Below are 13354 nucleotides of genomic sequence, written 5' to 3' on the forward strand. Positions count from 1 at the left end.
GACTGAAGTGTAGCTAAATCGGAGCAGCATCTCAAGCAAGAGCAAGAGTGAGAGCAGCAGCGCAAGCAAGAGCAATAGCAAGAGAAGCCCAGGCAGGGGACCGAGAGCAAGAGCAGAGCAGCAGCGCGAGCGAGAGCTAAAGCAGCAGCAGCTCCTACTGATGTGGACGTCACCGCCGAGGGAGCGACACCGTGGAGGAAGTGGCTGGCGACGCCGCCATGGATGGAGCCGCGCCGTGTCGGCTCGGGACCGAGCGCCAGCAGCACGGTGAGATCGAATCAAGAAGAAAATGTGGCGATTAGTGTACAACCTCTTTGGTGGCGCCGATTAGGCCGCAGCTTCATCCGAGGAAACGGTGATGATGATGCTCTTCTGGTGGTGCGGGTGAAGACGGTGGTGTTGGAATGGAGGTGGCGCGAAAGACGAGGGGAACGTCGGGGCAGCTCCTTGGAGGTGGAGGACGGGGTGGCTGAACCGGCGGGACCATGAGATCGACGACGGATCCTCATCCGGTACGGTGGATGAGGGACGTCGAGGTGTTGCTGTGGACGACGTCGTCGGGGAAGAGGCTCCGGCTAGGTGGCGGACGGAGCAGGGTGTGGGGTTTCGTCGCGGGTTTTCGCGGCCTCGGTATACGAATGGGTGGGCGGATGGGATGACAGTGGGGAACCATGGCTTAGAGACGCGCTTTTCCGAAATGTGGGGTAAGTTACGAAAGTACCCCCACCAATTTGAGGCGGTTCTTTCAGTTCAAGGGTACCACGGGCATTTCGCTTGTCGGGATTTCACAGGAGGTGGGAGTTTTCGCGCGCGTTGTAATTTCCGAATAGCAAGGCGCGGGTTGAGATGGAGGGAGTTGTCGGAGCACAACGAGACAAAGATATATCTTAAATATTTCGGGCTAACAAGGCGCGGGTTGAAATTTCCGGACAAGCCTAACGTGTACTGTACCAAATCAATGAACACTACAAATGTCATTCAAAACTTTGAATTAATGTTATGTTCAATTAAAATATTTCGCAACGTGTATAATGCATGCAACCTACTACTCAAATGAACGTTTTAGTGCATTCCAAATGTATATACTACCGCTTCAATATGAACTAAATTTGAATTCGTTTCTCTATTTGAATAAGATCTACAGTAATGATTGTTGTGAAGTCAAAGCATTTGAATTCGTTTCTCTGTTTTAATAAGTTAAACCATCGTTTGTGTATTATCTTCACAGCACACCACATGATTAGTCTTGAGTTACATATGAACTATGTGTACTATATGAACTCGAACAATATTTTTTGAATCCACTTTATTTTGATTTCGAATCACATTACATTTCTAGCTCTAGCTAGATCTTCATAATCTAAACCATGTCTCATATGTATAATGTGTTTATCACATTATGTATGGTGCCCCTCCCCCTACGCCTACAAGTATTTAGATGTGAGTTGCAAACACCACACATTACCACAAATTCAAATAAAATGTGAGAATGTTCGATATATGTTATTGTTTAGATTGTTCGATATTTAGTTGTAAGCTGCAAACGCCACACATTATAACAAATTCAAATAAAATGTGAGATTGTTTGATGTATAGTATGGTTTAGATTGTTCGGCATTTAGCTGTGAGTTGCAAACGCCATGCATTATCACATTATGGTATAACATGTGCACAACACGTGTATCACCGCTATATTCATGCATGCAATGTTTAAAACACTATGATCTCCTATTCAAATATATGAATCCGCTTTCATATCAAATTATGATCTTTGTTAGTCTCTTACACCCACACAATGCTCTAACCTTTGTAGCTACCACTAACTTTCTCTCGTGCATGCACACGCCCTCCTCGCCCTCCCCCTCCCTCGGCATTCTATCCACCGGGCACATTCATTTTTATCTTTAGGTCGTTTTCCCAGAGTCTCCACAACTCCTTTCCGACACACACCGAACGATAAACCTCTCCAGCGATGCCTACCTACTACATACACACACACCTTCAATCTCCTCCTTTATGTGTTCCTGCCTCGTGTCTCTCGTACGGTCAGACACACGTGTAAACTCTCGCCCCTCTTTTCATCGATCTCACAACCGCACACTCCTCCCCCTATCTAGCTAGTAGTTGGGCCTCCTGCACCACCTCCTAGCTCCATTCTCTCTGTCTATCCGTCTCGCTGGGCCTTATTTGCCTCTAACAAATGGACGTACACCGACCGATCTCTCGCTATACATATAGCTAGCTAGGTCCTTATAACACGTTTTTACCCACACGTCAATCGATCTACCTCATTAGTTGTGTCTCTCCCTTCCTCCGACAAACAACAATTGATCTACCGATCTAGTTAGGTTTGCTTACCAAACACATGGTTCCCCTTCATCATCCATGGATGCGTCCCGACAGATCTATCACGGACAGGCACACACAGAAACACATCCCCACTCTTATTGATAACATAGCAGTTCCACCCTCAGTTTGTCTAGTAGGCCTCTCCCACCATCTTTGAGAAGCAACTCCATCACCCATCCAGCACTCTACCCCTCTCCCTCCCTCTCTCTCTCCTCTCTCTCTCCTCTCTCTCTCTCTCTGTCCCATCATATTTCCCGTCCTTCAGTTATGTATGGATGTCGACCGATCTCCCTCAAGACATAGCTGGGTCTCTCCTTCTCAACACATATACGAGTCGTTCTACCTCTATAGTTAGGCCTCTGCCTACCCATCCCCCACCCCCCTCCCCCCCACACACACCGATACATCGAGCGCTCTAGTCATGTCTCCCTGGCACACACAAACTTGACATGTGCCCTCTAACGTTCCGGTAGGCCAGTCGCCCTATATCTTTGACTTGCACACACACACAATTTCGATGGCTCTCTTCATCGATCCCGCACCCACCCACTTGATCCTCTCTTCGACTCTATCGATAGCTATGACCGCTCCCTCTCTTCTCGTGGATTGCCCGACCCTCTATGTATGATATGGATAGGCCTCCATTTCACACACATTGCATGCAAAATTTTGTTTGAGATGTCATCGACACATATTCCCACAAATAATTCACGAAATCAACCCCCAGCCCACCCCCACCCCAAAACAAAAAACACTCACGAACGCAGTTTGTATCTCTCTTCACACACACCCACGTAGGTGGGGGACGTGCACGAAGAGAAGAGGTGCATGCACGGCGCACATACTCCCGTCTCTTTCCCAACCACACCCGCGCAGGTAAACGGTGGACCTCATTTCTGTACGAAAAAGGCAGCCCATGTGGTAATTTGGCACGTGTACTGGTTGTCCACTTGGTGGAGGGAGGATCGTCTACCACGGGTGAACAAACAAATTGCGACTTGACGTCTTATGTTAAAAAAAGAGGCAAACCATGTGGGGCCTACCTTAGAGGCAAGGCTCTATACACTGGAGTACTTTTGATGTGTCCCGTCAAGTCACAGAACGAGGAGAAGCTTGCTTAGTACGCCGTCTCCCCCGCCCACGGGCGCGGTGGCTCGCAGGATGAGGTGAAGCTTGCTCCGCCTTACGCCCGCTCCCTCGCCCATGCGCGCGGTGGCTCACAGGACGAGGAGAAAATTTTACTACTCCCTCCGTTTACTCCTCGTCCCTACTACCTTGGTTATAGAGATTATATCATATTGTTTGGAATATATATGTCCTTTAGTAGATTTCAATATGAACTACTAGTACATACTCCAAACACTGATGTATATAGACGTATTTTAGAGTGTAGATTCACTCATTTTGCTCCGTATGTAGCACTCTCCCTCGCCCCTCGACCCTCGCCCACGTGGTGGACGTGCAGCAATTCATTCGGTCTCATATAGCCAGAACGATATATACTGCACTACCATTATTGCTCGACTTCCCGAAGAGGCGAAGAGCCAATCGCAAGGCTAATATTTTGGAGATGCCAAGCGCAAGGTTATAGGAGAACGAGTAGTAAGTGCCGCGTCATTTATAAATAAAGTTTTTTTCTTCAGTGGCACGTACGCAATATGGTAGGTTCGTATGGAGAGAAAAGGAAACCGCTCCACTATATACATAGTCAGGACGGGCCAGCCTACACGGTTGCTTGCTGGGGTTGCTCTCTTCACACTCTCTCGCACAAAACGACTGTGGCCACATCTCTAACATCCCGGCGGATCACGTCCGCTTGGGGAAGGGGTGGATGCTTAGTGTAGATGCGGTGGCCGTCGCCGACGGTGAAAACCCACTGTCGGCACGTCCCGATCAGGGGTCCCCGCCGTTCTCTCTCTCAAAGCCGGTGAGGTTGCCTTCGTCCCTTGCTCACTGCCGCGACATGGGCAGTTGCCGCCTCCCGCCGCCCTCTTCAAGGTTGAGGTACGTCGCTCAGGTACAACTCCCTTTACAGCCGGCTTGCACCACTGCTCCAGCTGCCCACATCACTCCCTGTGGATATTTCTCTACTTCTTTGCCCTGCACATTCCTCTACTGGCTTCTACGTACTGTATTTGTGACGAGTTTATGTCTCATCAACTAGTCCCAGTAATCTTATTCTAATCACGCTTCTTCCATTTCTTTGCCACAGGGATGCTCATCTCGATTTTGGTGAAACTGCACAAAATGATCCGATGGTCAAAAGGTAGCAAACTTCATTTATTAGGAAGCTCGAACGTTGCCAGCAAATTGAAGCCTAGTCAGGGTTCACGGTTCAAGGGCTAGGGACTGCATGGATCATTTTTTTGTTTAGCTGCCTCTGTTCCAAAATAAGTGTCAACTTTAGTAGTAGTACAACTTTGTACTAAAGTTTGCACAAAGTTGAGACACTTATTTTGGAACGGAGGGAGTACATATTTGCTATGATCTGTCAATCATTGAGATGCAATAGCATGCATGTTAGTCTCCTTTGTATTTGATGAAATGTTGCAACGGGCAACCTTGGACGCAAGATACATGTAACAGAAGCTGGAAGCTTCATAGCATTGTACAAATTTATCTCGGCGATAAATTACAGTACGTACTATACTAGTACTTCCTCCATTCCTAAATATAAGTCTTTGTAGAGATTTCACCATGAACCACATGCGGATGTATATAGATGCATTTTAAGTGTAGATTCATTCATTTTGTACCGTATGTAGTGGAATCTCTACAAAGACTTATCTACTAGTAATAGCTAGCCCCCACTACTAGGAATTCTCTATGCTCTCCTTGAGCCACATCATCAAAATTGATGTAGCCGTTAGATGAAATAAATCAGTCCATAATAGCCGTCTGATCTAGACGTTGAGAGGCTCCGCACTAAGCCACATGCAAGCATGCAGAAATACCGTGGCACATGCATGTGAGTGGGTTTTAAATCACATCAACATGTCTGCATGCAAGCATGCACCGGTAGCATGCATGTAAGTGAGCTTTTAAGTCCCATTAACATGTCAAAAAGAAAAATATAATCCCATTATGCAGTAGGAGTTGGCTGATCTTTTTTCCTTACGTGGGATGATCTAAATGATGATGGGAGTTTATTTAGTTTGGCTACCACATTTGTCATGCGGTTATAGAGTTTTTTTAATTCTATGAAATCGATAATTTTGCGCAGAGAGATATACTGCTGTTCCGCGGCAACGCGCGGGGACTCATCTAGTAATATTTAGGAACGGAGGGAGTACTATGTAAAGAGTTAGGTGTTGCACGGTGATAGTGTGAGGTGGGCCGTGTAATCACTGAGCCTGCGTGTTTTCAGTGCTCTTGCACGCCTCCGCTGTAAGAATGGAGAAAATTGTAATCTAGTAGTAGTACCTCCTTTTGCCGAAAGCGTGGGACATCCAGCAGTCCTACCACCTCAGTAATAAAGACCAATGAGCCGTCAAATCACATAGACCCAGCAGTAAGTTGGACGGACGAAGCAACCATCACTCTTGCGCCAGTGAGAGGTCGCGTCCGCTCCTCCCGGGCATGAATGCGGCACCAATTCTTCGGAGCGGCCCTGACCGTTTCTGTGACGCCCGGATAATTAAGCTACAGTAATTCCATGCTAATGATGCCACGTCACCTCGGTTACTGTTGTTAATCTCGCGCTAGTTCGAAACCGATCCAAATTCAAATTCGAAAATCAAGGCAAACATCAAAAGTTTTCAAACTTTAAAACTAAAATGTTCGAGAGGTGACAAATAATGCGTAGGTAATTATTGGTGGAGAAAACATCTTTTTATAAAGTAGTTAAAGGTGCTAAATTAATAAAAACGGCAGTAAAACTAATATTTAAATGTCTTTTAAATACTAAACAAATATAAACTAATTGTTTAGGTTCCCAAATCAATTATGGCAGTGTCATAAGTATTAGTACTAACTTAGGGGCTAGATTTATAATTTGTAAAACAAAGGTAAAAATAAACAGAGAAGAAATTGAAAAAAAAAGAAAGAAAAGGAAAACGAGCAAACCAAAAAAAGGAAAAGAGAACAGGACCCCCCTGCTGGGCCAAGTGGCCCAGCTGGCCTTAGCCGCCTGAACAGGCCGGACCACCCCGGTCCACCTCCCCTACTAACCCCCCCACCCGCTACCCCGTAACCCTAGCCCCACTCCCCCACTCGTCCAACCCCCGCGCATCTCCCTCGCTTCCCTCGATCTGGATCGGGGGAAACGGCGCCCCGACCCCGCCGCCTCACCCCTACGCCCCGTCGCCGGCTAACGCCGCCCGTCTCCGCCGGCGCCTCCTCGTCGGCTCCCCCACACCGCCTCCCCTACCCTCCTCCCCGACCGGCCTCCTGGCGCCTCTTCTTCCTACCAGCGCCGCCCCGCCACTGCCGCCACGACCCCAACGCCAGCGCCACCCGGATTGCCACCTCGCCGGACGCCATCGCCGTACTGCCTCCCCGTCGTCCTCTCTGTCGCCTCCTCGTCCCCATCCTCCTCCTCGCCGGACCACGTCGTGCCTTGCCGCTCCCTCTTCTCATCAACGCTGGTGAGGACCCGTTCGTCCTCCCCTTTCCCCTGCTCGTCGTCGCGGTCGCCAAGCTCATCCCATCCCCACTCGCGCTGAACGCCACACAGGCCAGGTCCGCGCCGAGCTCCTCTCGCCCGCGCCTCCGCCCTACCGCCGTCCGGTGCCCCGCGAGCTCCGGCGAGCTTGTGTCGCCATCGTCATGCCCGTGAGCCCCTTGGTCACGCGCCCTCCCTGCCCCGACCGCGACCGTGCCGCGCCCCTGCCATGATGCTGCCCACTACTGCGAACCACGCCACTGGCTGCTCCCGGGCGAGCTCACCGCTGGCCGCCGGCTCGCCTCCACGCGTGTGCGCGCGTGCACCCGTGTGTGCTTGGCCTTGTGCCACTGACCACAGGGGCCCACGCCCCTTTATTTTTTTCAAGGAAACAAAAGAAAAAAAAAGGAAATAAAAACAATATAAACAATATAATTAATTAGTTAAGATAATTAATTAACTTAATTGATCCTGTTAGTTAATCTAATTAACCGTGTAATTAACTTTAATTACCTGTTTAGGTAAACAGTCTATGACAGTGGGACCCACACATCGGTTTGACTAGGACAACTGACTAGCTGACTGCTGCCATCACCCTGACATCATAATTACATTTTCTAATTAAATTAATTCTGTTAATTCTAAAAATGAATTAAATCTTTAAAAATTAATATAAAATAAACCGTAGCTCGGATCGAAATACTTTGTACATGAAAGTTGCTCAGAACGACGAGACGAATCCGGATACGCCGCCTGTTTGTTCGCCACACATCCCTAGCATAGAAAACACGCAACTTTCCCCCTCCGGTTCATCTGTCCGAAAACGCAAAACACCGGGGATACTTTCCTGGATGTTTCCCTCCTTTGCCGGTATCACCTACTACCGCGATTGGGCACCCCTAACAACGCTCATTGTCATGTCATGCATTATCAAGCTTATGTTTGCATTGTATTTACTATTTCTTCCCCCCTCTTCTCTCTAGTAGACTACGAGACCGACGCCGCTGTTGGTGCCCCGACCGACAACGTTGTTGACGACCCCTCCTTGCCAGAGCAACCAGGCAAGCCCCCCCCCCCTTGATCACCAGATATCGCCGATTCTTCTCTATACTGCTTGCATTAGAGTAGTGTAGCATCTTATTGCTTTCGGTTAATCCTATTCTGATGCATAGCCTGTCATTGTTGCTACAGTTGTTACCCTTACCTGCTATCCTACTGCTTAGTATGGGATGCTAGTGTTCCATCAGTGGCCCTACACTCTTGTTCGTCTGCCATGCTATACTACTGGGCTGTGATCACTTCGCGAGGTGATCACAGGTATATACTCTATAATTTATATACATGACCAATGTGGTGACTAAAGTCGGGTCGGCTCGTTGAGTACCCACAAGTGATTCTGATGAGGGGGCTGAAAGGACAGGTGGCTCCATCCTGGTAGAGGTGGGCCTGGGTTCCTGACGGCCCCCGACTGCTACTTTGTGGCGGAGCTACAGGGCAGGTTGAGACCACCTAGGAGAGAGGTGGGCCTGGCCCTGGTCGGCGATCGCGGATACTTAACACGCTTAACGAGATCTTGGTATTTGATCTGAGTCTGGCCATTTGGTCTATACGCACTAACCAACTACGTGGGAACAGTTATAGGCACTCGACGTCGTGGTATCAGCCGAAGCTCTTCTTGACGTCAGCGGCGGAGCGGCGCGCGCCGGATTGGACTGGAACGCTTGCTAGGCTAGGTCTGCTTCTAGCCGCATACGCAACGTGCAGGTGTGCAATGGGCGATGGGCCCAGACCCCTGCGCGCATAGGATTTAGACCGGCGTGCTGACCTCTCTGTTGAGCCTAGGTGGGGCTGCGACGTGTTGATCTTCCGCGGCCGGGCATGACCCAGAAAAGTGTGTCCAGCCAAATGGGATCGAGCGTGTTGGGTTATGTGGTGCACCCCTGCAGTGAAAGTTTATCTATTCGAATAGCCGTGTCCCTCGGTAAAAGGACGACCCGGAGTTGTACCTTGACCTTATGACAACTAGAACCGGATACTTAATAAAATACACCCTTCCAAGTGCCAGATACAACCCGGTGATCGTTCTCTAACAGGGCGACGAGGAGTACGATGCTACTTGGTGAACTTACCATCTACTCTCTTCTACATGCTGAAAGATGGAGGTGGCCAGAAGCATAGTCTTCGACAGGATTAGGTATCCCCCTCTTATTCTGGCATTCTGCAGTTCAGTCCACCGATATGGCCCTTTACACATATACCCATGCATATGTAGTGTAGCTCCTTGCTTGCGAGTACTTTGGATGAGTACTCACGGTTGCTTTTCTCCCTCTTTTCCCCCTTTCCATTCTACTTGGTTGTCGCAACCAGATGCTGGAGTCCAGGAGCTAGAGATCCCGAGGATGATTCTACGTGGAGTTCGGCTTCGAGGAGTAGTTAGGAGGTCCCAGGCAGGAGGCCTTGCCTTTTCGATCGTTGCTACTTTTGTGCTAGCCTTCTTAAGGCAAACTTGTTTAACTTATGTCTGTACTCAGATATTGTTACTTCCGCTGACTCGTCTATGATCGAGCACTTGTATTCGAGCCCTCGAGGCCCCTGGCTTGTATTATGATGCTTGTATGAGTTATTTATGTTGTAGAGTTGTGTTGTGATATCTTCCCGTGAGTCCCTGATCTTGATCATACACATTTGCGTGCACGATTAGTGTACGATTGAATCGGGGGCGTCACAGGTTGGTATCAGAGCCGACTGCCTGTAGGAATCCCCCCTTCCAACTCCTTGGCCGAAGTCGAGTCTAGTCATTGAAAAACTTTTACTAACATGGCTGTGTGGCTTATGGGCCCACGTTGCCATTGGGTGGTATTGGGATCTTTTACTCCTTGTCTATACTCTGGGACTCTGATCTCTCTTCTATTCGGGTTAAATGAATTTTGCTAATTCTAACATTAGGATCTCGTTATCGCTTTCACCCGGAGAGCCCCTTATTACTGATGATCGTCTGCTGCACGTGAAGACCCTGAAGATACTCTCCGCTGATAACCCGAGAACTTGTGTTCATCGCTTTTGCAATTCCCTTTCATCGATAAACTCCTATGGATAACCACATATACACGCCATTCATACAATGTTTCCAAGTTGATCTTGTTATTACAAGATACCCCGAAATTCTCTCTGTTGTTCCGAGAATCCTTTGAGCTTACTGCCTTGATGTTCTTTGTCACCTGAATACCCCTATGGATAATTCTCGCACTTACCGAGTATCCGCTCATCCCCAGTTGATTCAAGTATTTCACAAAAGTGTTCAAAATACCATTCGATCTTCCAAAAATCCTCAGGAGCCTTTTTGCTCTTGAAATTCTTGCCTACTTGCATTATGATTAATCTTAAGTCTCATAATCTTATGGGCATCTCTTGTCATTATCATTTTGAGTCCGTTGATTCAATTTGTTGCGAATGCTCACAATCCTCAATCAGATCCTAGAGTTCATCCTTCCGGCTTAGACGTCATTTGAAACGTGAGCTGGTTCTCGCCAATGAAATTGTCGTCGATTGTGCCCCTATGTCTATTGAACTTATCCATCCTTGATCAGAGCGTCTGTTTCTGATCCTTCGCTTTGTAAATCATAATTCCTTTGCAATTGAGCTCTAAGTTACTTAGTTGTTTCTATAATCCAAGGTCTTTGCATTGATTCTTCCTCGGGTTGTGTGCCGATACTCACATCAGATCCTTTATGGACCATCAGAACCTTGTTGGATTTTATCCGACAACGTCCTTCATATTCAATCACTTTGGAAGTTCTTTCCTTGATACATAATGCCTTTGGTAAATCCTATTCCTTGATTTGGCCAACCATGCTCTGCTTTTGATCTAGTGATATTAACTATTGAAGCTTGTGGTATATGTTTCCACGATGCCCCGATGGGTTGAACCTATGCCTTCCACAATATGTGTGAACTCGAAAGTTTTCATGAGTCATACTCTTCTGGTATTTTGCCAGATAAAATTTTCAACACTGCAACTTCATCAAACGCGAGAAGTGAATGAAAGGTTATGCATTGAAGAAGTGGGAGTCGACCTTGAACTTTGCATTCATGCCCATGGACACGATGTAGCTCTTATCATTAAAGCTTCTCTTAAATTAATTATTCCCTTGGTATAAGTTCATCTTATATCTGGGATCTGGCCTTTTGCAATCGTGGTTCCGACCATGTTCTCCTTTAAATACCATTTCTCGTACAAGTTAAGCACTTGTCTTCTGCAGAGGAATACCCCAGTCCAACCTCTACTTTGGTTTGTCGTCAAGTATTACCCCCCTAGTATCTCGAGATTATCACGGAACTGCATAACTTCTTATGAGTTCTCCATCAAGTGCTACATTCTCATTGATTCCAAATTTTCACGGGCTTCGAGTTTTTAAACACTCAAAACCACCGATAACTGAATCGAGTCCGCACTGCGATTAAACAACTCTTAGTAATCTTCTTTACTTATGAGTTTGTACCCGATCACATCATTCCTAGCCTGATTGGCTACCTCATTATCGTCCTGAATTTTAACTGTGCTACCGGGTCCTTCTTCCCGGAGCACAAAATTCGACGGTGCGCTAATCTTACAGTCGATCTTCCTCGTCTTATCATTTCGCCTTGAACATCAAGCTTGATTCCGAGTGTGTGTCGTATCCTTGGTCCAATGACCCTACGCTTCACCATTGCTTTTTCTTGATGTGGTCGCTGTTTGATTGCTTCTTCGTGAAATCTCTCGACAATTGTGTCGTGATCATCATCAACATCTTGAGCTCTTCCAGGATATCAATTGAATGCATGAAGAAAAATACCATCCTTGCCCTCGATGATTTGTATTATCATCGACCACTTTATTGCCTTCCGTTCAACACAAACTTGTTCGTGTTTCATGTTATACCTTGAGATCCATGCTATCCAGCAATTGTTCTTCTTTACCTTGGAGTATTACCATCTTTTATGTCAATAATGTCATGAGAATTTCATCACCTCTTATGCATTCTTGGTACAAGTGATATTTCCTGCCATCTCCGATCATTCCTTGGTCCCCGTGTTGTTTCTAACCAGAAAACCGACAATTGAACTATGTTGTGCGACTTCAAAATTCTAGCAACTCTATTGCTTTGAAGTTAATGGTCGACATTTCATTCTTAGACCATTGGCTATCGAATCACCATTCTAACATCGGTCATGCTACATAAGCCCATATTTCGGGTGCACCTTTCAACTGATGTTTAATTGGGTATGTTTTCCTCGAGCATATCTCATTATATAATTGATCTGACAAATCTTATCTCCTTGTTCACATAATTGTGGAAATCCATCCTTTGAAATTCTGATGAATTGTTGCTGAGTCCATCAGCCACCTCGTCATCATCTCCTTGGTTTACTAATGAACTCTTGTTTCGGAACTCGCTTCCATAGTTCATTTCCCGAGAATCTTATAATGTCTTCTCGTCAATTTGTCGCACCTTTTTCTTCTCAGGCATCCCGAGTCCGAGGTATCCTGACACCAATCAAGTCTGAATCTCGGTCAGATATGATGGTTGGAACATTTTCCAAGAGTTATAACATTGGTCTTCTTGTGACCCAGTAAGGCGATGTCATGCCTAGAACACATGTCTGGAGGACCTGTTGTTATTGTTTTCTTTTTAGCAAGGTTAGCCATTCTTCGAAGAGGAAATTGTAAGAATTATTTTATAAGTTGTTCCTGATGGATCCTTCGTGTATCCGAAGTCTGACCTTTGCTTGAAGACCATGTCAATGCTATCTCGAAGCATGTCTGTGGTACTCCAAATTTCAATAGAACATCTGAAGCACAATGCTAAATTTTCTTTATCAATTATCCAAACACCGTTGTATGGCTAATGGCATGCAATTTCTCTCCCCCTACCTAAAGAGTCTTCTACATTATATCCTGTCATGGATATCATGCTCTGCTTGTCCTCGGGAAGGATATAACCTTGAAGTATGTGCTTAAACACATTTTCCTTTCCATTGCCCTGTTTAAACTGAGAATCATAATTTTCCTTTCCATTGTTTGGTTTAGCCTTTCTTGTGATCTGTATGACCTAAGCAGTAATATTCTCCTGCTATTGTAAACAACTCAGTGTACAATTCTGTCAGAAAGACCCTGTTACTATTGTTGATGACATTCGGTAACCACCGATGGACGAGAACTTTGCCTATTGGTCCGCCTCGTTCAACGAGCAGGAAAATGGTTCTCTTCGTCCCTCGCCCTTGGTACCGATGTTGTTGCCAACATAACTGACAGGCTATCCTCTGACATACCTTGCTTACATGATCGTGCAAGATGTCACCGCCCTTCCTACTTTTAACCCACATGGTGGGCCCATAACCCACAGTTCCACAGGAACTAAACCT

This window comes from Triticum aestivum, chromosome 6D, assembly GCF_018294505.1.
Source record: "Triticum aestivum cultivar Chinese Spring chromosome 6D, IWGSC CS RefSeq v2.1, whole genome shotgun sequence".
In the NCBI taxonomy this organism is placed as follows: Eukaryota; Viridiplantae; Streptophyta; class Magnoliopsida; order Poales; family Poaceae; genus Triticum; species Triticum aestivum.